Source organism: Salmo salar, chromosome 04 (genome assembly GCF_965601325.2).
Source record: "Salmo salar chromosome 04, fSalSal1, whole genome shotgun sequence".
NCBI lineage: Eukaryota > Metazoa > Chordata > Actinopteri > Salmoniformes > Salmonidae > Salmo > Salmo salar.
This window is the reverse complement of record NC_138294.1, coordinates 16,787,423-16,814,106: the sequence shown is the minus strand read 5'-3', so window position 1 is coordinate 16,814,106 and position 26,684 is coordinate 16,787,423. Positions and strand designations below refer to the sequence as shown.

The 26,684-nt window shown below is 43.3% G+C and overlaps 1 protein-coding gene and 1 long non-coding RNA gene across 2 annotated transcripts in view; one reads left to right on the top strand and one right to left on the bottom strand.

Moving 5' to 3' along the window:
* The window catches only part of LOC106602283 (methylcytosine dioxygenase TET2), a 58,080-nt gene extending 49,669 nt beyond the window's left edge, over positions 1-8,411 (bottom strand). Inside the window, exon 1 of the mRNA XM_082974142.1 lies at positions 7,755-8,411. The gene's annotated coding sequence lies outside the window, so the exon portion shown is untranslated. The remainder of the gene's footprint in view (positions 1-7,754) is intronic.
* Positions 8,412-8,703: 292 nt separating this feature from the next.
* Positions 8,704-23,698, top strand: LOC106610350 (uncharacterized). Its single transcript, XR_006769546.2, has 2 exons — positions 8,704-9,240; positions 23,269-23,698. It is a non-coding gene; the product is annotated as an uncharacterized LOC106610350 (long non-coding RNA).
* Positions 23,699-26,684: the final 2,986 nt, after the last annotated feature.

The following is a 26,684-nucleotide window of genomic DNA, read 5'->3' as shown; positions in this document are numbered from 1 at the left end:
CTACCCAGCTTGGCTATATTTGAAGTTGTAAGGCAATGCTAGGGCAACTCCACTCACTCAGTCACGTGGTGGTTTTGACTTACTCTACCTTCTTGACAAAGGGAAAATTAACTCGTTTTCCATTTGCACAGCTGGTAACAGTAAATATCCCCCCAGATTTTAGAAAACCACATTTGCTATTGAATTGACACCTCTTCAAATAGTCTGCCTCATCAAAAGGCAACATAGAGGAAACCAACACGAAAGATTCTCGGAAGGGGAGATATTAAAGTGAAACAAATATAAACGCCTTCAGAGGTGTGTGTTTGATACTCCAATATTCCGCTTTTTGGGGTTTCATTTCTGCCATGACTTCAGCCACAGTAAACTTCTTTCCTTTATTCATCTGAGAAAGGCTCAACCAGTAAAAGTTACAACCAGTAAGTAATTACAAGAAAAGCACCTAGTCATTCCATGCGCTGAGCAAACTGAATAACCGTTTCTCATAACTTTTGTTTGATCTTTGGACTGAATATTGCAACACGGTATGAAAACAGATAGCATGCTTCTAGTTACTAGCTTGGAGCCAGCCGTACTAGTGTGTAGGCTTATTTAGCCGTTCACGTGCTCTGGAGTCTCTGCTGTCAGCATGGCGGGAGCTCAGAGAGACGCTGACGCTGTCTTTAGCGTTGCCATGTTCTGCTTTCCAGACACTACCTTGGCCAGCGTCAATCTTTGTCTCTCGCTCACTCGCTTCACCTCTCCGCCTCCCCCATTCCTTTCGCTTGTGGTGGTGTCGGGGACCGATGGCAGCGTTCAAATATCTTGAGAGCGGAGAGGAGCGGCCGAGTGGCGGGAACGGGGAAGAGATGCTGCTCGCTTTCGGAGCTGTTACGTAACGAGGTCTACTCTGGAATGCCTGGACGGTGTTTGTAAACAGTGGCGGCCATGTGCTCACACTCACGTGGAGACCGGAAAGGGAGTTCTGTCCTAGTCGTGCCCTCACCGGCAGGTCTCCTCACCCCTGAGGTAAACCCCAACCGGCTGACATCGATACACACTTCAAGGGCCAAAAGAACACTCCCTCCAGTCGGCCCGTGCCACTTAGTCTCAACAAGACAGCCTTATCACTCTGAACCGTAGCCATAATTAAAACACAGACAGACAAATGGAAGGGCCAAGGCCTCTTCGAGAGAAAGAGAGAGAGAGTTACAACACTGTATATAGACATGAGTGTAATGTTTACTGTACATTTTTATTGTTTTTTCACTTTTGTTTATTATCTACTTCACTTGCTTTGGCAATGTTAACATGTGTTTCCCATGCCAATAAAGCCCTTCAATTAGAGAGAGAGAGAGAGCGAGAGAGAGAGGTGTTCTGTCGTGGGTAGAGATACAAGGTGTTGCTTAATCACAGGAAGAAGATAATTGTGTAATTCTAGCGATGAGTAACAACCAGGGCAGGGCCAAAAAGAAAAACTGTGGTTTCTATACCAACAGTCAAATGCCAAACGAGGACTGAAATGCTGGGTGATCTTTTGGGAAATGAAACTCTTTCATAATATTGTTTAGAAATACACCCTATAGAAGCTGAAAAGCTAGAAGTGACTCATTTGAACACAACCTAAAAGCCTTGTGATGAGACAATCTACAGAGGTTCTAATGTAAATCATAAAGTAGACTATCTGGACAACATGCACGTTGAAAGTAAAGGCCATGCACATTGAATGACCTTCTAAAGAAATTGCATCCAATACACTCATGTAATAAGGCAGTAATAACTGTTACGGATACAGGTATCCTGAGTGTGTATCCTGTATGTGTATTTCTTTTCTCTCCTTCTCCTCCTCACAGGTGACAATCATCACTCCCCAATCAGTCACCAATCAGCCACAAACAGAAGACACCTGCTCCTCTTCCCTCACCCAATCACAGCCCCTTTCCCTTGGTTTAAAAACCCAGTCAGTTGTTTTCTCCCCAGACCAATCTTTGTGTTCATTCTCTCTCTCTCTCTCTCTCTCTCTCTCGTGTGTGTGTGTCTCAAGCTCTCACTATATCTCTCTCTTTCTGTATTGATCTCTCTTTTGAATTGCAACTACATGTCACTTTGTCCATCCCACCTGTGAGTATTGTTTTGTTGTTTGACTGTTTGTTTGTTTGTTTGGTGGGAAAAGGGGGTACCAAGACAAGTCGCCCATGGGCAAACATTACCCATAGGAATACTTTGTCTAAGTACCCTAGTTAGAACTGGGTGGACCACCCACTGTATTTTTGGTTAGTTAGCTAGCTGTTATTGAAGTAGGCTAGACTAGTTTAGGGGTGTTTTTGGATTATTGTTTCTTTGCTTGGGTCCAGCTCAGCCCCTTTTCTCACACCCCATTACCGTGTGTTTATAAATAAACCATTAGAGTTTGACGGTAGATTGTAGTTGTCTGTGGTTATTTGTTCTCACTGTTACTTTTTCACTATTATAATTTGCATGATTTATGTTACGGGTCTCGTTGCCATCCCCCCTAGACTGCTGGGCCAAAGAGTATTTGTAACAATAACCAATTGCAAGTTTTACCATGGTTCTTCAACTATCGAGGCTGGGAGCAGCAGAGAGCTAAATCAATATCTCCAGAGGTCAATATGAGACACAGTATGTCGCCATTTTGTCTGAGGAGGAGGGACGTGATCAACAGAGCCAGGTTGGTAGCTACACAGAGGCAATGCATTTCGAAATGTATCTTAACCTGTTCCACTGTGTCATCTCTGCAGCAGGGTTACCGTGGCCTTTGGGGTCGAAATGTGATGCGTGGCCTGCGGTTGGAGGTCAGAGGTAAAATTCAGCCCATTGTGAATGGACAGCATTGCTGCAGAAACCATGGAGACTGAAACCACTGGACATTCTTACCCCCAAAGCTTGATATTGTCTTTTCTCCCTTAGATAACATAAAGGGGAAGAAGGAGTAGTCCAACCATACCCAGCTTTATCAGTGGGTGTGGATTGATGAGAACAGCCATGCCCCCCCCCCCCCCCCCCCCTCTAGCCACCATGTACAGTGAGGGAAAAAAGTATTTGATCCCCTGTTGATTTTGTACGTTTGCCCACTGACAAAGAAATGATCAGTCTATAATTTTAGTGGTAGGTTTATTTGAACAGTGAGAGACAGAATAACAACAAAAAATCCAGAAAAACGCATGGCAAATATGTTATAAATAGATTTGCATTTTAATGAGGGAAATAAGTACTTGACCCCCTCTCAATCAGAAAGATTTCTGGCTCCCAGGTGTCTTTTATACAGGTAATGAGCTGAGATTAGGAGCACACTCTTAAAGGGAGTGCTCCTAATCTCAGCTTGTTGCCTGTATAAAAGACACCTGTCCACAGAAGCAATCAATCAATCAGATTCCAAACTCTCCACCATGGCCAAGACCAAAGAGCTCTCCAAGGATGTCAGGGACAAGATTGTAGACCTACACAAGGCTGTAATGGGATACAAGACCATCGCCAAGCAGCTTGGTGAGAAGGTGACAACATTTGGTGCGATTATTCGCAAATGGAAGAAACACAAAAGAACTGTCAATCTCCCTCGGCCTGGGGCTCCATGCAAGATCTCACCTCGTGGAGTTGCAATGATCATGACAACGGTGAGGAATCAGCCCAGAACTACACGGGAGGATCTTGTCAATGATCTCAAGGCAGCTGGGACCATAGTCACCAAGAAAACAATTGGTAACACACTACGCCGTGAAGGACTGAAATCCTGCAGCGCCTGCAAGGTCCCCCTACTCAAGAAAGCACATATACATGCCTGTCTGAAGTTTGCCAATGAACATCTGAATGATTCAGAGGACAACTGGGTGAAAGTGTTGTGGTCAGATGAGACCAAAATGGAGCTCTTTGACATCAACTCGCCGTGTTTGGAGGAGGAGGAATGCTGCCTATGACCCCAAGAACACCATCCCCACCGTCAAACATGACGGTGGAAACATTATGCTTTGGGGGTGTTTTTCTGCTAAGGGGACAGGACAACTTCACCGCATCAAAGGGACGATGGATGGGGCCATGTACCATCAAATCTTGGGTGAGAACCTCCTTCCCTCAGCCAGGGCATTGAAAATGGGTCGTGGATGGGTATTCCAGCATGACAATGACCCAAAACACACAGCCAAGGCAACAAAGGAGTGGCTCAAGAAGAAGGACATTAGGGTCCTGGAGTGGCCTAGCCAGTCTCCAGACCTTAATCCCATAGAACATCTGTGGAGGGAGCTGAAGGTTCGAGTTGCCAAACGTCAGCCTCGAAACCTTAATGACTTGGAGAAGATCTGCAAAGAGGAGTGGAGAGATGTGTGCAAACCTGGTGGCTAACTACAAGAAACGTCTGACCTCTGTGATTGCCAACAAGGGTTTTGCCACCAAGTACTAAGTCATGTTTTGCAGAGGGGGTCAAATACTTATTTCCGTCATTAAAATGCAAATCATTTTAAAACATTTTTGACATGCGTTTTTCTGGATTTTTTTGTTATTCTGTCTCTCACTGTTCAAATAAACCTACCATTAAAATTATAGACTGATCATTTCTTTGTCAGTGAGCAAATGTACAAAATCAGCAGGGGATCAAATACTTTTTTCCCTCACTGTATTGACATTCTCCCTAGTACAATCTGTGGTGCAGATATGGTGCCTTTTTCCAATGCGGATGTAACATCACATGTGGTGCTAATGGAAACAGCACAAAGGGAAATTACACAATCTAGTCCTTGCTTTGGGCACAATATTTTACCCATAAATGAAGTATCAACTTTGACTTTTTATCTGTACTTATGATAGCACACTTATCTCTTGATAGAAGTTGAGAAACAAACTTTTGTATAGCAATCTTGCTGTCTGGTACCATCTAATATATCCATTGAAATAAAAATGTCTTCCTCGACTAACATTCTGCAGTATCAATGATGTAAGCAGTGCAATGTCCATTGCATTCAGTCTACTTACTGAGAAATGCAGTCAACAACTCAAGGAAGACACACAACTCAAAGACGAAGTCCATACATCCTCCAATATTGGCTTGCAGCTGTTTGATCCACTACAAAATAAAGCTAGTCTTAACCTTTAGCTTAAGATAAGCATACAGCTCCAATATGAATCAAGTAGAATTATTTTCACTCAAAGCCTATTTCTCTACATTATCTTATCTGGGTCAAATGAGCCTGAAATGTCACAATTAATTTCAAAACATAAAAAAACAGTATACTACCTCATCCAGTCAAAACAAACTTCACGAGAAATATGGAGTACTACGGTGCACTCCCCTAGTTACGTTACCAGATAGGTTGACGCTGCGCAGTCATTGACCATGCTTACCAAATCAAAACAGAGCCGGAGCCACGCTGCCATTGTTGCATGGAAGGCTTTTGATGCCTTCTTCAAAATATAATTAAAATGTAAATATTTAAATATCGCTCTCTGTTCTCTGATATCACAGAGGAACATTTTAGTTTGCCGATAGTTCTGTGGTAAAGATATATATATTTTTGAAATTCTCTGTTTACTTTATATGGTGGAGTCATTGACTATAATGCAGATGAAGATTTGCCTTAATCAACAGTTCAAATAGCTAGATTAGCTTTGACGTTTGTCCTCGAGGCCCCTTTGACAAGCAACTGACATTTTTTGCTTAACATAACTGCAGTTCCCTCCAATACGTTTCACCCCGTTAGGCTAGCTTTAGCCTACTACATTTACCCTGGCATTCCAAGCTATCACAGGTGATATTAGTTTGTAGCACTTGGCTGAGATTCCTTCATTGTTCTAGCATTAGCATATGCTAGCCTCTGCACTGTGCACCTCCCCTTGGCTGTGGTGTTTATTTACAACAGCTCATTAGTAGCCACTTGTTGTGCTGTGCACCCCCTGGGCAGGCATGCCTTACTTTGCATTTCACACAAACTACTACTGCTAGCTGCTATTGTGGGATGACCCCCGATTGAAAGTGCATGCAGGGCCAGCGCAATACACAAGCCCAAATACACAAATAAGGGCAAAAGATAGCAGGCCTTTATCTGTGTAATATTCTAGTAGGTCATTATGATGCTAATCCTAAATGTGGCCTGTTAGCAACTTCAGCAAAGATAACAGGAAAACAACACGCTCCATTAGCAACTAATTTGTTCAAGGGAAGAGAGGTGTTGGGCTAATAAAACCAGTCATCCTGGTTAGTGTAGTTTGGATGTGTGTAGGAATCCCTATTATTCGTTAGTACTGTATCTGACAGCTAGCATAGCATAGCTATGTACTGATGTGCATAGCTAATGATTAGCATAGCTAATGATTAGCATAGCTAATGATGATGTGCCTTGGTTTGTTTTATTTTCAATTAAAGTAAATTTATGTAAAATAAATACATTACAAAATACGGCAAATTGTAACAAAAACAAATGTCAACAACATCGAATCCTTTCTGTTCATCAGTAAAACATAAATGCAAATTGAGATCGAGTAAATGCTAGAAACACCTCCATTACTGCCTTTGTATTGACAATAATCTGTTTATTAAAGGTGCTGTCTGCTGCCTCCTTGCATGGCAGTGCATGTGGTTTGCCCAGACACATTATCTCAGACTCTCACAAAAGACAACATATATCATTTTATGTGTTAAATGATGAATATGTTAAACAGTAGGAAAACTGTTTGCATAATGCAAAGCTAACATGTCCTAATATGTTATATTATATTATAGTTGTCGTTGTTGTTCAATTGCTGGATTCTTAACATTTTCATGGTGACTTCATGGTGTAACAGAACTGAGTCAACTTCTGGGAGACATATTTGTTGGGGTCTAGTTGGGAAAAAAAATCTATTTCGGAAAAGACCTACTTCCAGGATTCCAATTCTTGTGTCGTTCAGCTAATGGTGTGGTCGTATTGAGTTTCAATTTCCTTTAAAGCTTCTGACCTCATCATCCCTCTGCTATCCACCACAATTCTCTTCTCTCTTTTCCACTCCTTGGACTGCACTGGACTGCCTTTGTGTCTGCTTGTCATTCACCGGTGAATGCAATGAAAGCTGATTCACAGGATGCACAAAGCCAGAAGCTAGCTACACTCTCCTCCGCTCCCAGCTCTCTTTCCCAGGCACTATAGTCTTAGTGATGGACTGGAGGCATAGTGCTGTTCTAAATTAGACCCAACATAGCAGAAAATCATCAACACAAGAACACAACCGTGAGACTACAAAGAAAAAAGGACAGAAACTGACTGCATGAATGATTTCTGGTTAAAGAGTCCTTCTCTATGATAGATTTGCAGAAGAAAATGATACATATTTTCCCTGTAAAACAAAGCACTCAAATAAAACATCAAAATAAGGACAATGGCCATTTTAGAGATGAGATATTTTTCAACTGGGAGCTAGCTGCTTCTCTGTTGCACTGAACATCAGAGGGATTTGCCTTGTTCATAATGCCTCAAGAAAAGTACTGAACAAGGTCTCCATTTTCTACACTAGACACATTCCTAAGGCTACTTGAGTGTCCACTGACCAACATTAGAGGCAAAAAACTGATATCTCTCTATTTCAACTAGCAAAAAAAGAAAAAAGAAAATTGTCAGCCATGTTGGAAGGAGCAGCTTTATCTAATATCCCCCACCTTATTAATTTAGCTAGCTCATGTTTTTGCTGAGGGAACATTAGCATGCCTTGTACTAAGCCACAGAGCCACCGAAAAGACCAACAAAAGGTCAAAAGGAGAAGGACAACGAGTGCAAAAAACAAACGGAGCTGAGTCTCACCTCTTTTTACGTCCCTCCACTTTGTAGAAATTCCAACAAACCGTCTGGATCTCCTCTTTAACAAATCCTAAAGGGCCGCCATCTTGCTTCCTTCTGTTCTTCTATGAAACAGACTATCCTCCAACATCAATATTCATGGGGCCAGTCTCTGACGTCAACGTCGACTCTTATCATCAGGAGGAGAAGCCCGGTCGGTCGGTGGTGTGTCCCTGTTGGCCACTCCGAATGCCACACATATGTAACTGGCAGAGAAGCAGCCAGCCAGCACGCCGTGTGTGTGTGTGTGTGTGTGTGTGTGTGTGTGTGTGTGTGTGTGTGTGTGTGTGTGTGTGTGTGTGTGTGTGTGTGTGTGTGTGTGTGTGTGTGTGTGTGTGTGTTTGTGTTCGGTGTGTATGTGTGTGTGTCAGCGGTAGAGTCTTGCCTTGCCTTGCCTTGCTGGCAAAGCTGAAGTAATGAGAAAACCTCTCTCCTGGTGAGTCTCTCCACCACACAAAGGGCCTGGGCTTTCTTTCCCCCCTTTTTTTCCCTTCTTCTCCTTCAGCCGCACACAATAGTGCACACTATGACTACGGCTGGCCCCAAGCACCGGACTGGATCTGCACAGTGACAGGACATGGGTTCCGCTCCGTCGTCCAATCCCTTTAAACTGACTCTAAAAGCTCTCTGGGCTTATCTGTCTGTCTGAGAAACAGAGGATTGGAGAGTAGCAAGGAGGCACACTCCCCCTTCCTTTAGTCAGACAGGAAGAGTGTGTGTGTGTGTGTGTGTGTGTGTGTGTGTGTGTGTGTGTGTGTGTGTGTGTGTGTGTGTGTGTGTGTGTGTGTGTGTGTGTGTGTGTGTGTGTGTGTGTGTGTGTGTGTGTGTGTGTGTGTGTGTGTGTGACTCAAGGAAACTCATGCCGAGCTCTAGGGGGATTTTTCCCCCACCCCTCTCTCCGTCTTGACTTCCTGGTTCTTCTTTCGGTTTCGTCAGTTTCTCTCAAGCTGTCATAGGTCGCAGGAGTTCCCCCATTGCCTCCCCCATGGCTTATTTATGACTCCTTGGAGACTTGCTTCTTCCACTCAGTCTCTCAAGACAGTTAGCTTCGTCTTCAGAGTACGCGAGTCGAGCCCTGCCCTCATTTCCAATGGTTCTTCTGGGTTTTGTTTTGGCACGCCTTGGCTGTCAGGCAAGCTCATTTCTTGAGCAGGCGTAAGACAACACTAACTTTTGAAAGGATCCATACAGGCAGCAGCATCCTTTTCTTTATGTGTCTGCCAAGAGCCCCACCTCCTGTTGACATTGGCCACGTGGGCTAGTAGCGAGGGAGAGGGAGACGGCGGGAGAGGGAGACGGCGGGAGAGGGAGACGGCGGGAGAGGGAGACGGCGGGAGAGGGAGACGGCGGGAGAGAGGAGACGGCGGGAGAGAGGGACGGACAGAGAGAGAGCGAGAGGGACGGAGAGACAGAGAGACAACGAGAGAGGGGAGAGAGAAAGAGGGAGAGGGTGTGTGAGAGCGGGAATGTTTAAAAATACAAATTCAGCACTGTGAGGTATTTGAGAAACGAGGACGGACCTAGCATGGCTGTCAGGACGTTTAATTAGCTGCTACTGTTTAACACACCACCCAGCCGAGGGAGTTGTTTTGAGTTTCCCTGCCACTTATGTAGTAGCTGCCACTGTTTCCATGGGCTACTACGCCTACCCTCTGTCAACATAATAACTGTGTTGGATTGTTGCCATCATGATATAACCCAGAAATTAGGAAGTCGGCAAACTTGCATCTTGCATTAATGGAAAATCGCAGTTCTAGGATTTCATTTAGAACTATTCACTAGGTTTGTGCTGAAATACTGTTGGTGAAGTGTGTGCAAATGGGCTTTGTATCTCTCTTTCGTCATTAGGCCTATTTGCTTCATTGTTTTGCAAGAAGAAGAGGCAATGGCACTACATAAGATCAAGACCAGCCTACTTAGTACATGACTAAGTGTATGTCTAAGTATGCTGATGACTAAACACTGTACACGTCAGTTACCACAGTAAGTGAAATCAATGCAACACTTAAAAAGAGCTGCAGTCAGTTTCAGAATGGGTGGCAGGAAATAAGCTGGTCCTAAAACTGGTAAGCTGGTTTCAAAAACTAAAACCATTGTATTTGGGACAAATCATTCACTAAACCCTAAACCTCAACTAAATAATGTTTAAATTGAGCAAGTTGAGGAGACTAAACTGCTTGGTGTAACCCTGGATTGTAAACTGTCATGGACAAAACATATTGGTGCAACGGTAGCTAAGATGGGGAGAGGTCTGTTCGTAATAAAGCGCTGCTCTGCTTTCTTGACATCACGATCAACAAGACAAGCCATACAGGCCCTAGTTTTGTCACACCTGGACTACTGTCCATTAATGTGGTCAAGTGCCACAAAGAGGAACATAGGCACATTACAATTGGCTCATAACAGAGCAGCATGGCCCTTAGATGTACACGGAGAGCCAGCATTGATAATATGCATGTCAATCAGTGGAGGCTCCTCAAAGGAGGAAGCGGAGGACCACCCTCAGTGATTTTTTAAAAATTTTTAAATAGTGAAACATTTTTTTTTAAAGTTATAATTTTTAGATAAAACCATACAATCACGTCACCAAATAATTGATTAAAACACACTGTTTTGCAATGAAGGTCTACAGTAGCCTCAACAGCACTCTGCAGGGTAGCACCAATGTGTAGCCGGAGGACAGTTAGTTTCTGGGTACATTGACATCAATACAAAACCTAGGACGCTCCTGGTTCTCACCCCCTTCCATAGACTTACAGAGTAATTATGACAACTTCCAGAGGACGTCATCCAACCTATCAGAGCTCTTGTAGCATGCACTGACATGGTGTCCACCCAATCAAAGGATCAGAGAATGAATATAGAACTGAAAGCATAAGCTACAGCTAGCTAGCACTGCAGTAGTGAAAAGTTAACTCAAAGAGAGAGAAACACAATAGTTGGAATAGTTTGGAACAAATGAATTTCTTTAAAAGATTAAGGAGGAGCGAGAGAGAGCTATATTTAGTTGTATTTTTTTTCACCTACTGTACACTTAATTAGTTAGTGAATGCAGCTAGCTAGTTTAGCCGACTCAAACATCCGGATTAAACAGAGAGGGATGCTATGTTAGTTAGCTAGCTGGCTATGGCTATCCAACGCTGGAACTCAAGGTAAGCCTTTGGTTTTATTAATTTATTGCCACTGCGGCCTGTCGGTTTAACTGCTTGCTGCTGACTGTACACTGTACTGCATGATTGTAGTGGGTTTACTAATGCGTTAGTTCTAGTAGCCATGTTGACTATGACGTTAATATGGTGACACCGATGTAGGCTGTGTGTGTAGGCTGTGTGTAGCAGTTAGTGGTTATGATATGAAGGTTTTGCTTGTAAAGTTTTTTGTTATTGCCAGGTCACAGGGCTGATGTGTTCTGCACTGAAGTCCATAAGCGAAGGGAAAAGGTGAGAGGAGGAGAGTGCGTAGATGCGAGAAAGAATTATACAACGATCAAAGGGATCATGCTGTTTGTATGTGGCTGCTATGAAAGTAAACTGTGTTTGCGTGTGATCAGGGGTTTATTCATTCCACCGATTCTGTTGAAGGAGTTTCTTAAACGGAACGAAATAGAAATGTTCAATTATTCCTTTGCAACAGTTAGACTAATGATTACACCCTAAAACAGCTAGATTCAGGCAAGAGTGTGCAAGGCGGTATTGAATGTGTCAATGTCTGTCACCTTGATTACTCACATTTCTCTTGAGCTGTGCACATACGTTGTAAACTTTCATTCATAGGCTAGCTTGGAGCAACCTCATGATGGGTATAGGGAACATTAGAGTATCATGTAGTAGCCTAAACCTATCGATGTTACATTGATCTTGGTGAATGAAATATGAATGACAGTAATCCAATATGCTGTAATAGAAATAAAGCCATTCTCATTAAAAAAACGTCCTCCCTCATCTTAAATGGCACCGACCACCACTGAAGTCAATCTCTCCTGGCTCAGTGAAGGAGAGATTGACAGCATCACTGCTTGCCTTTGTGAGAGGTATTGATTGACATGTTAAAAAACCAAAGCTGTCTATTTAAATGACTAGCACACTGCTCAGACACCCATACATACCCATGCCACCAGGGGTCTCTTCGCAGTCCACAAATCCAGAACAGACTCTGGGTACCGCACAGTACTAGACAGAGCCGTGACTACATGGAACTCTCTTCCACATCAAGTAACTCAGTCAAACAGTAAAATCAGATAAAAAAAACCAGATAAACTTACACCTTACGGAAGAGCGGACTGTGAAGAGACACATAATTCGCAAACACATGCTAACACGCACTCTACACACACATACATTTGAATATTGTTATTTAGCTTTATTATTGATTTTGTATTGTAGATTTGTTATGGTAGAGTAGTATGTAATAATGTCTTGTGTTATGTATTGTTTTATTGTATGTAATTGTTATTGGACCGCAGGAAGAGTAGCTGGTGCCTTGGCAGCAGCTAATGGGGATCCTTAATAAATACAAATACAAAAATGCAAAGTACAATAGAAAACCGAATTGGAAATAAATTTGGCGCCTGGATTACATTTCTCCGGAATAGTACACCATGGAAAAAATACTAGAAATCCACACAATTGAATTCCCATATGAGTGCCTTGAAGTCATTCCAAATACCTTCCAGGGGCCACTCTTTAGCCAACCACATGTTAGAGAGCCATCGGTCCTTCCCTCTATAGCGCTCTGTTTAATTCTCCCTTCTTTGTCCCTGTGCTGATTTTAACAGGTGGTTATTGTCTGAAAATAATCTGCCTTTGGCTCCAATCCAGGTTTATTAAAGAGAGAGACTCCACCCCTTCTTCCATCGGCCCTGACTGCTTGCCTGCCTCTCTGCCTTGTAGTCTCTAGCTGGCATTTGTTGACTCAATAGTTTCAGGGCTCGGAGCAGGAAAGGAGATTTGTTTTTACACAGCGTGGGGGAGGGGCATGGGGCAGGGGCAAGGGTCGGGGGGGATGGGGGGGGGGGGGGGGGGTCAGCATAGCTGCGGCTCAGATATGTTAGGGCTAGGAGTGAGACTGGGACTGGTGCTTTGCTTGCAGCCTGAGCTGCCTTGCTGAAGGAGGATTCCACATACCTCAACTGGTTCAGTGTGGAGGTGGTGCTGGAATGTGTATCTAGACAACCTACTTGTCCTCTAGTGTTGTCATGATAGGATCCAGTTGCTTCACATGATTTCAATTAAGAGTAGACCTGTCCACTCTGCACCTTTCCGCTTTTCTTCCCAGAGAGAGCAACTGTTGATCAAATATTGATGACATTGTAATAAAATCAATTCTAAGTAGTTATTCCTTTTAATCTTACCAGGAATCCAGCATTGACGTGTGCTTTAATTTGGTAGTGAGTGAATATTGAATAGATGGCGTATATTGAGTAGTGTGATGGATTCTGCAGTGGGAGGGGGAGAAGGAGAGGGAATGTTTTGTGCCTGTCTTTGTAGCTTGTCTTTCTTTTCAGAGACTGAGGTCATCTTACTGAGACAATCCTATTATCCCGCGTCAAGCATTAAATACCTTTGATACTGTTCTCCTTGGTCACCGACTTCCATATTTATGTAGGCTGTTGTATTTTTTTTAAGGATTTTGGGCTAAATCCTTGATGTTTTTTCAAACCTGCCTAATAGATGGGTAGGTTGACAACGTAACAGAAATGATGCGCGCGCATCGTAGAGGCAAAAGGCTGTGTGGTGTTATCATTCTGAACGGTCAGATAGCTAGCAACAATGACAACAATGTGGGGAATTGTGGTGGCTTGTTTCAGCTGGTTGTATCTTCTTCTTGATACCATGTCTTGTTCTGTGGTGTTCTGACTTACATTTGTGTATACAGTGCAATTGGAAAGTATTCAGATATTTTTTTCCACAAAAATAAAAAACAGAAATACCTTATTTACGTAAGTATTCAGACCCTTTGCTATGAGACTCAAAATTGAGCTCAGGTGCATCCTGTTTCCATTGGTCATCCTTGAGATGTTTCGACAACTTGATTGGAGGAAACCTGGCACCATCCCTACGGTGAAGCATGGTGGTGGCAGGATCAAGATAAATATGAACGGAGCAAAGTACAGAGAGATCCTTGATGAAAACCTGGTCCAGAGTGCTCAGGACCTCAGACTGGGGCGAAGGTTCACCTTCCAACAGGACAATGACCCTAAGCACATAGACAAGACAACGCAGGAGTGGCTTTGGGACAAGTCTCTAAATGTCCTTGAGTGGCCAAGCCAGAGCCCGGACTTGAGCCAGATCAAACATCTCTGGAAAGACCTGAAAATAGCTGTGCAGCAACTCTCCCCATCCAACCTGACAGAGCTTGAGAGGATCTGCAGAGAAGAATGGGAGAAACTCCCCAAATACAGGAGTGCCAAGCTTGTAGCACCATACGCAAGAAGACTCGAGGCTGTAATCGCTGCCAAATGTGCTTCAACAAAGTACTGAGTAAAGGGTCTGAATACTTATGTAAATGTGATATTACAATTTTTTTATTTCTAAAAACCCATTTTTGCTTTGTCATTATGGGGTATTGTGTGTAGATTGATGAGATTATAATATTTTTTTAATCCATTTTAGAATAAGGATGTAACATAACAAAATGTGGAAAAAGTCAAGGGGTCTGAATACTTTCCGAATGCACTGTGTATACATGGTCTATATATGGTGTATATATGGTGTAGTATGTGGACACCCATTCAAATGAGTGAATTTGGTTATTTCAGCCACACCTGCTGCTGACAGGTGTATAGAATCGAGCACACAGCCCCACGATCCCCATAGACAGACATTGGCAGTAGAATGTCCATACTGAAGAGCTCAGTCACTTTCAACGTGGCACTGTCATATGATGCCACCTTTCCAACATGTCAGTTCGTCAAATTTCTGCCCTGTTGGAGCTGTCCCGGTCAACTGTAAGTGAAGTGGAAACGTCCAGGAGCAACGGCTCAGCCGCAAACTGGTAGGCCACGCAAGCTCACCGAACGGGACCGCCGAGTGCTGAAGCACGTAACGAGTAAAAATCATCTGTCTTCGGTTGCAACACTCACTACCAAATTCCAAACTGCCTCTGGAAGCAAAGTCAACACAATAACTGTTCGTGGGGAACTTCATGAAATGGTTCCTGCCGCCATTGGACTGGAGCAGTGGAAACGCATTCTCTGGAGTGATGAATCACGCTTCACTGTCTGACAGTCAGACGGACTAATCTGGGTTTGGCAGTTGCCAGGAGACGGCAACCTGTCCTAATGCATTGTGCCAACTGTAAAGCTGGGTGGAGGAGGTATAATGGTCTAGGGCTTAGTTCCAGTGAAGGGAAATATTAATGCTACAAAGTACAATGACATTCTAGATGATTCTGTGCATCCAACTTTGTGGCAAAAGGTTAGGGAAGGCCCTTCCTGTTTCAGCATGACAATGCCTAAGGCACTGCATCTCAGTGCAAGAGGCGTCACTACAGTCTCTGGTTTGAATCCAGGCTGTATCACATCCGGCCGTGATCGGGAGTCACATAGGGCGGTGCACAATTGGCCCAGCATCTTCCGGGTTTGGCCGGGGTAGGCCGTCATTGTAAATAAAAATAATTCTTAACTGACTTGCCTAGTTAAATAAAGGTTCAATAAAAAATAAATAATATGTCCCTGTGCACAAAGCGAGGTCCATACAGAAATGGTTTGTCAAGATCGGTGTGGAAGAACTTAACTGACATGCACAGAGCCCTGACCTCAACTCCTTCGAACACCTTTGGGATGAATTGGAATGCCGAATGCGAGCAAGGCCTAATTGCCCAACATCAGTGACCAACCTCACTAATGCTCTTACGGTTGAATAGAAGCAAATCCCAGCAGCAATGTTCCAACATCGAGTGGAAAGCCTTCCCAGAAGAGTGGAGGCTGTGGCCATAAATGCCCATATTAATGCCCATGATTTTGGAATGAGATGTTCGACGAGCAGGTGTCCACATACTTTTTGTCATGTAGTGTATGTCCTATGCTAATATGGCAAATATTCACTAGCTAACGAACCAACAACTGTAACTGAAGGTATCAACTCTCCATTTGGGCTGATCTGTGCCCTGCTAGCACCTCCCCTGGTCAGAGGGGAATGTGGCAATCTCGCTGAGTTTATAAAGTGAAAAATCAGAGTTGCAGCATTATTCTGTCACCGTGGAATTTCCCCATACACACGCACAACAGACAGGGAATAAACATGGGAAGGATTTGGTTCTGTAATACAGGAGATGAACAGTCATGAATAGGCTGTACACAATTAGCATAGCATGAGCAAGAATCCAATGCAATAGCAATGCAAGAGCAATGATACCATTTGTAAGGACTGTAGAAATATAGATGCCTGTATTAAGACTGTATAGATCAAGGCTAGATAAGATAACAATTATCAGTAACTGCTACCAACAGTAAATTGTAAACGCACACAAGCACAAGTTGCAATAACAATATTAATTCACTTATGCACGCACTCCATCAGACAAGTCCACTCAGAGGAGAAGTGAGGAGACAGTGGCCTGCACAGTCAGAGGGGCTGTCCTGCCCCCTAACAACATGACTAGCAACGAATCAGGGGCAGGTCACACAGGTCAGAGAAAGTTTGAGTGGCCAGTTCATGGTACTCCGTTCGACCCCCTCAAATTCTGGACCTCAAAACCAGTTTCACTGCTTTTTTGTTGTTAATTCTTCCCCTCTAATCAGGATGTGATTTAGACCTGGGACACCAGGTGGGTGTAATTAATGATCAGGTAGGACAGACTCTGGCAGGCTCCGGACCTCGTAGGGTAAGATTTGATTACACCTGCCTTAGACTCAGGTTGTGTGGAATGGGGAGTGGAAAATGTTTTTGAGAGACAAGTGCTCATTGTGCAAATGTATTTATACTGAACAAAAATATAAATGCAACATGAAACAATTTCAAAGATTTTACTGAGTTACAGTTAGTTACAGTTCATATAAGGAAATCAGTCAAATGAAATAAATTCACTATGCCCTAATCTATGGATTTCACATGACTGGGAATATAGATCTCTATCTGTTGGCCACAGATACCTTTTAAAAAAAGGTAGGGGTGTTGATCAGAAAACCAGTCAGTATGTGGTGCGACCACCATTTGCCTCATGCAGAGTGACACATCTCCTTCGCATAGAGTTGATCAGGCTGTTGATTGTGGCCTGTGGAATGTTGTCCCACTCCTCTTAAATGGCTGTGCGAAGTTGCTGGATATTAGTGGGAACTGGAACACGCTGCCATATATGTCGATCCAGAGCATCCCAAACATGCTAAATGGGTGACATGTCTGGTGAGTGTGCAGGCCATGGAAGAACTGGGACATTTTCAGCTTCCAGGAATTGTGTACAGATTCTTGCGACATGGGGCCGTGCATTATCATGCTGAAAAAAATGAGGTGATGGCGTCGGATGAATGGCACGTCAATGTGCCTCAGGGTCTCGTCACAGTATCGCTTTGTGTTCAAATTGCCATCGCTAACATGCAATATTGTTCGTTGTCCATAGATTATGCCTGCTCATACCATAACCCCACCACTGCCATAGGGCACTCTGTTCACAACATTGACATCAGCAAAACAACGCCATACACGTGGTCAGCGGTTGTGAGGCCGGTTAGACGTACTGACCTAATTCTCTAAAACGACTTTGGAGGCTTATGGTAGAGGCATGAACATTCAATTCCTTGGCAACAGCTCTGGTGGACATTCCTGCAGTCAGCATGCCAATTGCACGCTCCCTCAAAACTTGAGACATCTGTGGCATTGTGTTGTGGGACAAAACTGCACATTCTAGAGTGGCCTTTAATTGTCCCCAGAACAAGGTGCACCTGTGTAATGATCATGCTGTTGATATGCTTCTTGATATGCCACACCTGTCAGGTGGTTGGATTATCTTGGCAAAGGATAAATGCTCACTAACAGGGATGTAAACAAATTTGTGGACAACATTTGAGAGAAATAAGCTTTTTGTGCATGTGGAACATTTCTGGGATCTTTTATTTCAGCTCATGAAACATGGAACCAACACTTTACATGTTGTGTTTATATTTTTGTTAAGTGTATGTTTTCAAGAAACATTTGGAGAGGAAATATATTAAACCAAAGCTGTCTGTTTTTCCCCAAAGTTGCGCACGCCTTGCATCGGTTTGCTGTAATAAAAAACACCCGCGCCTATAATCTATGTAGGCCTACTGTTTGAGGCTTGTTGTGAGTTGTCATCGCTGAGGCCAGAAAGAGCTAGCTGCATGTTGTGCTCATTCCCTCAACTACTACAGTAAACATTAGAATACCGTACTGCTACAGTAAATGCATCGTAAACATCAGATTACCCTACTGCCAATCCCCTTTACCTCCCTCTTTCCTCCTTTTTGGAAGTGGGGAAACCTCTCACCTCATCACCTCATCCGTAAACAGTGAGGAGTGAAGTGAATGACCCCGTGCCGCCGGGGGGCAATCAGGATATGGACACACTTGTCAATTTGAGAGAATTCACACCTCAACTTGACTGTGTGGGTATTAGGGGGAGATGGGCGAGTGGGATTAGAACTAACATTTTTCTAAAGTGGAAATGGTGGAGGGGATAGAATAGGTTGGACGTGGTGGAGGGGTGAAGGGGTCAGCACTCAGAGCTCAGTGGTCCTGCTGATTTTTATACCACCGCTTAGCAAAACAAAGGTGCGCACATGCACACACACACACAGACACACACACAGACACACACACACACACACACACACACACACACACACACACACACACACACACACACACACACACACACACACACACACACACACACACACACACACACACACATACAGGCCCTCTACAGAGGGGGCTGGATACTGGGGTTAAAGGGAGTTAGAGACCTGCGTCACAATGATGTCACGCAATCCGATGCTGTATGACATAACACCCTGAATGGAGTCAGGAGTTTTTGTGGCTTTTATGTTGTTGAATTGGGTTAGGGATTATTATTATGTTGATTATTTGATTGTTGTGAGTAAAGAAAAGCTAAGGTTTGTTAAATACTCACACTTAACAAAACCTCATTCGTTGATGTTGGTTAGTATGAAGTTATTCTCACAGTCTACCTCTTTGTTGTGTGTGGATCATGTGAATTGAACCATGTTTGTAAATAGCTGGAATCGGCCTGTACCACAATGACTTAAATACGTCCTCCGGTGATTTTTGAAATTTTCCTGTTGAAAAGCAATATCTCAAGTATAAATACATTAAAGGGCACACACTTAAGGGTAAGACAACTGTAAACTCCAAGGAGGCCATTACAAGGAGTTGATCTGTGAGGGACAATTCCTTGAGCCAGCGAGACTGGGGGTTAGGGTGTCTCTAGAGGTGCTACTTGGCCTCAGAGGTGCTGTCATTGCCTCCGAAGCTGACAGCTCTCAGAGGCCATCAGTGGAAGTTCACACAGTCACCTGGAGTGTTTACACACACACACACACACACACACACACACACACACACACACACACACACACACACACACACACACACACACACACACACACACACACACACACACACACACACACACGTCAGGCTCCCCCTGAGCCAATACACAACTGACCGATTGCTGCATCCCCTCTAACAACATATCACCTACTGTCCCCCCTCCCTCCCTCCCTCCCCCTCCCTCCAGTTATCTTAAAAGACCAGGGAGAGTCGTTAGTGTGTATCTCGCATGGCCTAATTGCTTAATTCACAGTAAGGGGTGTAAGGAGCTTGGGTGGGGGGTTAGGTTAAGATTAAACTAGGAGGAGGAATTGGGGAGGGACTTCAGATAGCCTAAGGAACTGCAGTTCAGGATTATCTAGCATTCTGAGCACTGTAGAGTTTTAATTGTAATTTTTTTTATTGAACTTTTATTGAACTAGGCAAGTCAGTTAAGAACAAATTCTTATTTACCATGACGGCCTACCCAGAGCTGAATCTTACTGAGCTATTTTGGAGCTATATTTCTGATCTTTCCCTAGCACTGTTGATCAAATGAACCTGGGCCACTTTTCCATTTTGACTATGTTTTTCATCAAGAAATCGGCTAGTGGCCATTCTCGTTTTGTTGTTGTTTTTCCACCTTTTGTCCTCGTCTATCTACACCAGCTGCTGTCTGCGGTGTGTGTCATCTAATAATTGACAGAGTTCCCTATTCGGCACAGCAGGGTTGGGATGAGGCCGATCAGGAATGAGCACTGTTCCTGTGGCAACCTGCTGCTTCCAAGTAGGGTTTTAGAGCCTGTTCCCGCATTGATGCCTCCATACAAAAACATCCTGTGGCGTTCTGCATTAGCATCGAACTGCCCCCGTGATATGCAACTTTTCAGGGAAGTTAGAAACCAATATAAACAGGCAGTTAGAAAAGCCAAGGCTAGCTTTTTCAAGCAGAAATTTGCTTCCTGCAACACAAACTCAAAAAAGTTCTGGGACACTGTAAAGTCCTTGGAGAATAAGCGCACCTCCTCCCAGCTGCCCACTGCACTGAGGATAGGAAACTCTGTCACCACCGATAAATCCACTATAATTGAGAATTTCAATAAGCATTTTTCTGCGGCTGGCCATGCTTTCCACCTGGCTACCCCTACTCAGATCAACAGCACTGCACCCCCCACAGCAACTTGCCCAAGCCTTCCCCATTTCTCCTTCTCCCAAATCCAGTCAGCTGATGTTCTGAAAGAGCTGCAAAATCTGGACCCCTACAAATCAGCCGGGCTAGACAATCTGGACCCTTTCTTTCTAAAATAATCTGCAGAAATTGTTGCAACCCCTATTACTAGCCTGTTCAACCTCTCTTTCGTGTCGTCTGAGATTCCCAAAGATTGGAAAGCAGCTGCAGTCATCCCCCTCTTCAAAGGGGGGACACTCTTGACCCAAACTGCTACAGACCTATATCTATCCTACCCTGCATTTCTAAAGTCTTCGAAAGCCAAGTCAACAAACAGATTACCGACCATTTCGAATCCCACCGCACCTTATCCTCTGTGCAATCTGGTTTCAGAGCTGGTCATGGGTGCACCTCAGCCACGCTCAAGGTCCTAAACGATATCTTAACCGCCATCAATAAGAAACAATACTGTGCTGCCATATTCATTGACCTGGCCAAGGCTTTCGAGTCTGTCAATCACCACATCCTCATCCGCAGACTCAATAGCCTTGGTTTCTCAAATGATTGCCTTGCCTGGTTCACCAACTACTTCTCCGATAGAGTTCAGTGTGTCAAATCGGAGGGCCTGTTGTCCGAGCCTCTGGCAGTCTCTATGGGGGTGCCACGGGGTTCAATTCTTGAGCTGACTCTTTTCTCTGTATACATCAATGATGTCGCTCTTGCTGCTGGTGAGTCTCTGATCCACCTCTACGCAGACGACACCATTCTGTATACTTCTGGCCCTTCTTTGGACACTGTGTTAACTACCCTCCAGACGAGCTTCAATGCCATACAACTCTCCTTCCATGGCCTCCAACTGCTCTTAAATACAAGTAAAACTAAATGCATGCTCTTCAACCGATCGTTGCCTGCACCTGCCCGCCCGTCCAGCATCACTACTCTGGACGGTTCTGACTTAGAATATGTGGACAACTACAAATACCTAGGTGTCTGGTTAGACTGTAAACTCTCCTTCCAGACTCACATCAAACATCTCCAATCCAAAGTTAAATTTAGAAGTGGCTTCCTATTTCGTAACAAAGCATCTTTCACTCATGCTGCCAAACATACCCTCGTAAAACTGACCATCCTACCGATCCTCGACTTCGGCGATGTCATTTACAAAATAGCCTCCAATACCCTACTCAATAAATTGGATGCAGTCTATCACAGTGCCATCCGTTTTGTCACCAAAGCTCCATATACTACCCACCACTGCGACCTGTACGCTCTCGTTGGCTGGCCCTCGCTTCATACTCATCGCCAAACCCACTGGCTCCAGGTCATCTACAAGACCCTGATAGGTAAAGTTCCCCCTTATCTCATCTTGCTGGTCACCATAGCAGCACCCACCTGTAGCACGCGCTCCAGCAGGTATATCTCTCTGGTCACCCCCAAAGCCAATTCCTCCTTCGGCCGCTTCTCCTTCCAGTTCTCTGCTGCCAATGATTGGAACGAACTACACAAATCTCTAAAACTGGAAACACTTATTTCCCTCACTTGCTTTAAGCACCAGCTGTCAGAGCAGCTCACAGATTACTGTACCTGTACATAGCCCATCTATAATTTAGCCCAAACAAATTCCTCTTCCCCTACTGTATTTATTTATTTTGCTCCTTTGCACCCCATTATTTCTACTTTGCACTTTCTTCCACTGCAAATCTACCATTCCAGTGTTAACTTGCTATATTGTATTTACTTCGCCACCATGGCCTTTTTTTGCCTTTATCTCCCTTATCTTACCTCATTTGTTCACATTGTATATAGACTTATTTTTCTACTGTATTATTGACTGTATATTTGTTTTACTCCATGTGTAACTCTGTGTTGTTGTATGTGTCGAACTGCTTTGCTTTATCTTGGCCAGGTCGCAATTGTAAATGAGAACTTGTTCTCAACTTGCCTACCTGGTTAAATAAAGGTTAAATAAAAATAAATAAATAAATAAATAAATACATCCCACTCAAACCCTTCACAAAAGCCCCAAGCCAAATTATCCAGAAGCAGGCTGTTTTTCAGGGTTAAGGAGCACCACATTCAGGCAGCGGTTGAGCAAGCCCCCTATGGTCTCGTGTAGCTCAGTTGGTAGAGAATGGCGCCAGGGTTATGGGTTCGATTCCCACGGGGAATTAGTATGAAAAAAATATGTAAATCTATGCACTCACTACTGTAAGTCACTCTGGATAAGAGCATCTGGTAAATGACTAAAATGTCATATGTAACTGGCTGTAGATTACTGAAGTTAGTGGTTCTCATACCTGGGTCTTGGAGGGAGGGTTGGTTGTAGGCTGGTTGCCTGGCTGTGTGGACCTCTTCTGGGATTCCTTGCAGATGGGCATGGGGGGATCCATTCCTTAGCTTCTAGCCCCGATCCCATCCAAATGCACCTGCAAGCTGGGTAGAGTGAGAGGGGTTTAGTCAGTCAATACTGGGTATAAGTGGGTCCCTAGTGGGCACCTGCAGTCAGTTAGCTCATTAGTCCAGCCGCACTGTTTCTACTCCTAATATGGCTGAAATTATAGTGTGAGGGGCACTTCCTGGTCCCACTGTCCAGATGCCACACTACTGGTATGCTGATTATAATTGAATGTTATTTGTCTTTGTTTGGCCAGTCACTGTATTAGTTAATCAACGCACATTCCACTTTTGTTGGTCAACTCTAGTCTAGATTATCAGAGAAGCTAGCTAGGTATACATGTAGCCAATCAATTTAAGCTTGGACAGTTCTGCCCTGAAGAGAAACCTAATGCTGTCTTTCTTTTTTCAGAATACTGCAGATAATTCCCAGAATGCTCTTCAGGATAGCTTGTTACCATGGGAATTTCCAAGGGTCCCAGGAGTTAATGAGGACCATATGTTGACATGTCATGTCAAACAGCACTATGGGAACGGTATCCATGCCAATCACAGGGGACAAGATGGTCATGTGAAATGGAGGGATGGACGCCCCCTACTGGCTGAACAAGATAATGAACGCCTTCAGTCCATCAAAGTAAAATGCCTGAGCTGTGGTTTATAATCTACGAAATGGTGAAACAATGGTGAAACCGTTTAGATTCCCAGGCTGTGGTTTCTGCATGGTTTCCTAGTGTAATATTCATTATATCAAGCAATCCACTATCCAAGATGTTCCTTCCCACTATGCATGTCAACACAGTGGGCTTGTGATTCTATTAAACAGTCATATTCACCAATAATTTCAACTCAGACCTGCTGTTTCCAGATGACCATAAATAACAATAACAATGACCTGACAAACGTTTGTGTGTTCGAGGTCGATTGAGGTAATAGAGTTATGTTTTTGTTTTTGAGAGATTTTCCTGGAAAAACTGTTTCTTTTGAAACAGTTAATTCCAAAAAGCTATATATATATATATATATATATATATATATATATATATATATATATATATATATATATATATATATATATATATATATATATATATATATATATATATATATATATATATATATATATATATAGTTATGCATCCAATTTCACACAGGAAATGTAAAAATAGACATTTCCCCATGGCTGTCGGACAAATTTCCCATTTAGATCCCTGAAATTCAAAATCTGTACCTCAAATACAACATTACTGTTTGATGTGAATGGAAAATATTTTGTTTTGTTGTCTAATGGTATTCCCAACCCTCCTGACACCACACATGCACATGAGAGAGAGTACGGGTTCAACCAAATAGACTGAAAACAGAGCCAGATTTAGTCATGGTCAGGGTATTGCTCCAATGTTGGCTATGTACTGTATATAATAGTAATAATAATATTAATAATAATTAGGGGTGCTTATATAGTCCTGTTTCACTATATGTACAAGTGGGTAACCTGTACAGGTGTGAAGTGTGAAATGGAAATGTGTTTTTTCATATCTGAGATACCTTCGGAGAGTGGGATCACGGCCCGGGAACCACGGCCACTAATGACGATGACCCTGGAGAAATTATGGTTAAGTGGCTTGCTCAAGAACAGAACGCCAGATCTGTTGAGTCTCTCTACAGCAGGGATCATCAACTAGATTAAGCCATGGGCTGATTTTTTTCCCTTTTTTTTTCTTGAGTGGATGGTCAGGGGGCCGGAACATAATTACAAGAAATGTGTAGACTGCTAATTGACCTCTAGGCCCAAACAGATATAATATTTGACAAAAAAAAATTACATTTCAAACCTTACTCACATATGCATACGATCACATATATTTGGTATTGTATTAGGATCCCCATTAGCTGTTGTGATAGCAGCAGCTACTCTTCCTGGGGTCCACACATCATGAAACATGAAATAATACAGAACATTCATTGACAAGAACAGCTCAAAGACAGAACTACATACATTTAAAACTTCACATGTACGGTACATATATAAAAAATATCTAGGTCAAATATCTCTCTATTATGGGTGGGAATTTACAAAATTAAAATCACTTAGAGCTGATTTGCTGGTGTTTTTACAGTCTTTTATGTTCAAAAATTAAATAATAAAAAATATAAACTTTGGAGAGCCAAATAAAATCCCCTGCGGGCCAAATTCAGCCCGCGGGCCGGCAGGTGGGGAATCCTGCTCTACAGTATCTGCGAGTGTAAATCTTAGCCGACTAGAGAGAGAGAGGGAAACAGTGTGTCCCTGTGCTGCAGTAGTCAGACAGCTGGCCCTGGACATCTGTCTTTGCTCCAACGCTAATTCAACATCTCCTCACGGGCAGCCCTGTGTAGCCTACATGGTCCCCATACCGACCAAACAACAACCTAATTCAACATTACCATCCAGCTGATCAGGGGAGGGAGACTGCGCGAACACACACACACACACACACACACACACACACACACACACACACACACACACACACACACACACACACACACACACACACACACACAGACGCCAACAACTGTCCCTACAGCAGGCAGTCCTAAACCCACCACTGTCACACGTCTGTAACCCCATCACTACAGTTTTTTTCAATTGCTAACATGCATTAGTCAAAACTGAAGTCACATTGTCAAAACGCTTCACACAGTCAGTGAAATAGAAGTGTATGTGGACCAAACTGTGAATAATTTTTCATTGCTTTCACACACAATGCATTCTATGACCACATTCTCCGAAATCCATGAACTCTTTTCTCGTTCATACTCCAGTTTCCAAAACTGTTAAAAACGCATTCAAAACAGAATGATGGCAAATGTCGTGCATTTCTGCAGTAACCAGATTGAAACATATAGAAAATCTCAGCAGAATATTTAATAATTCCAAACACACCTGATTGCAGTTTCAGCTGAAAGCCTACCCAGGTGCCCTGTTTTAGTCTCATTACCAAACAGACAAAAGAGGACGGCTTCGGAATGATTTAGTTTGGAAACATGGATCAAGGAAGACAGGTCGGTGGGGAAAGAAGAGTGGCAGGGAGAGGGAGAATGCGTGGAGGACAAAGGAGAGGAAGACCAAGAGCGGTGGTCTCTGATGAGATAAGGGCCACAATTATTGACCATGTTGTAAACCCTGGTCTCTCTTTGAGAGAGGCCGGTTGAAGGGTGCAACCAAATCTGCAGCGTTCAACAGTTGCATCAATAGTATGAATTTTCCTGTGAGATGTGCATCCTTCAATGATAATTGAACTACATATTACAGTACAATACAGTATGCTCACATTTTTACATGTACTGACATTTTGAAATATATTGATTGGTTTGTGTTTTTCAGTATTATCCAAATGTTGCCTCCCACAGGAAGGAGAGGCAGAATATTATCAGATACGCATGAAATTGCCATCGTTGACATGGTAATTGGCAACAATGCAATTAGACTGTGGGAAGTTTGGGACAGAGTGCTGGCAGACAATTTCACTTTTGGGAATGTGAATACGGTCAGCACAACGACAATTGCCAGAGTCCTAGAGAAACATAAAATAAGGAGGAAGCAGTTGTACACTGTACCCTTTGAAAGAAACGGTGAACGTGTGAAAGAACTCCAGTATCAATATGTCCAGGTAAGATGTCTGTTCAATTACCAAACAGGGTACATACACAGCTATGCATAATGTAAAGTACTGTAAAACTGTGGATTTACTGTATTTTACAGAGTAATGAAGATGGAAGCCAGGCAAACTGCACATGCATTCATCTTTGTGGATGAAGCTGGATTCAACCTGGCAAAAACAC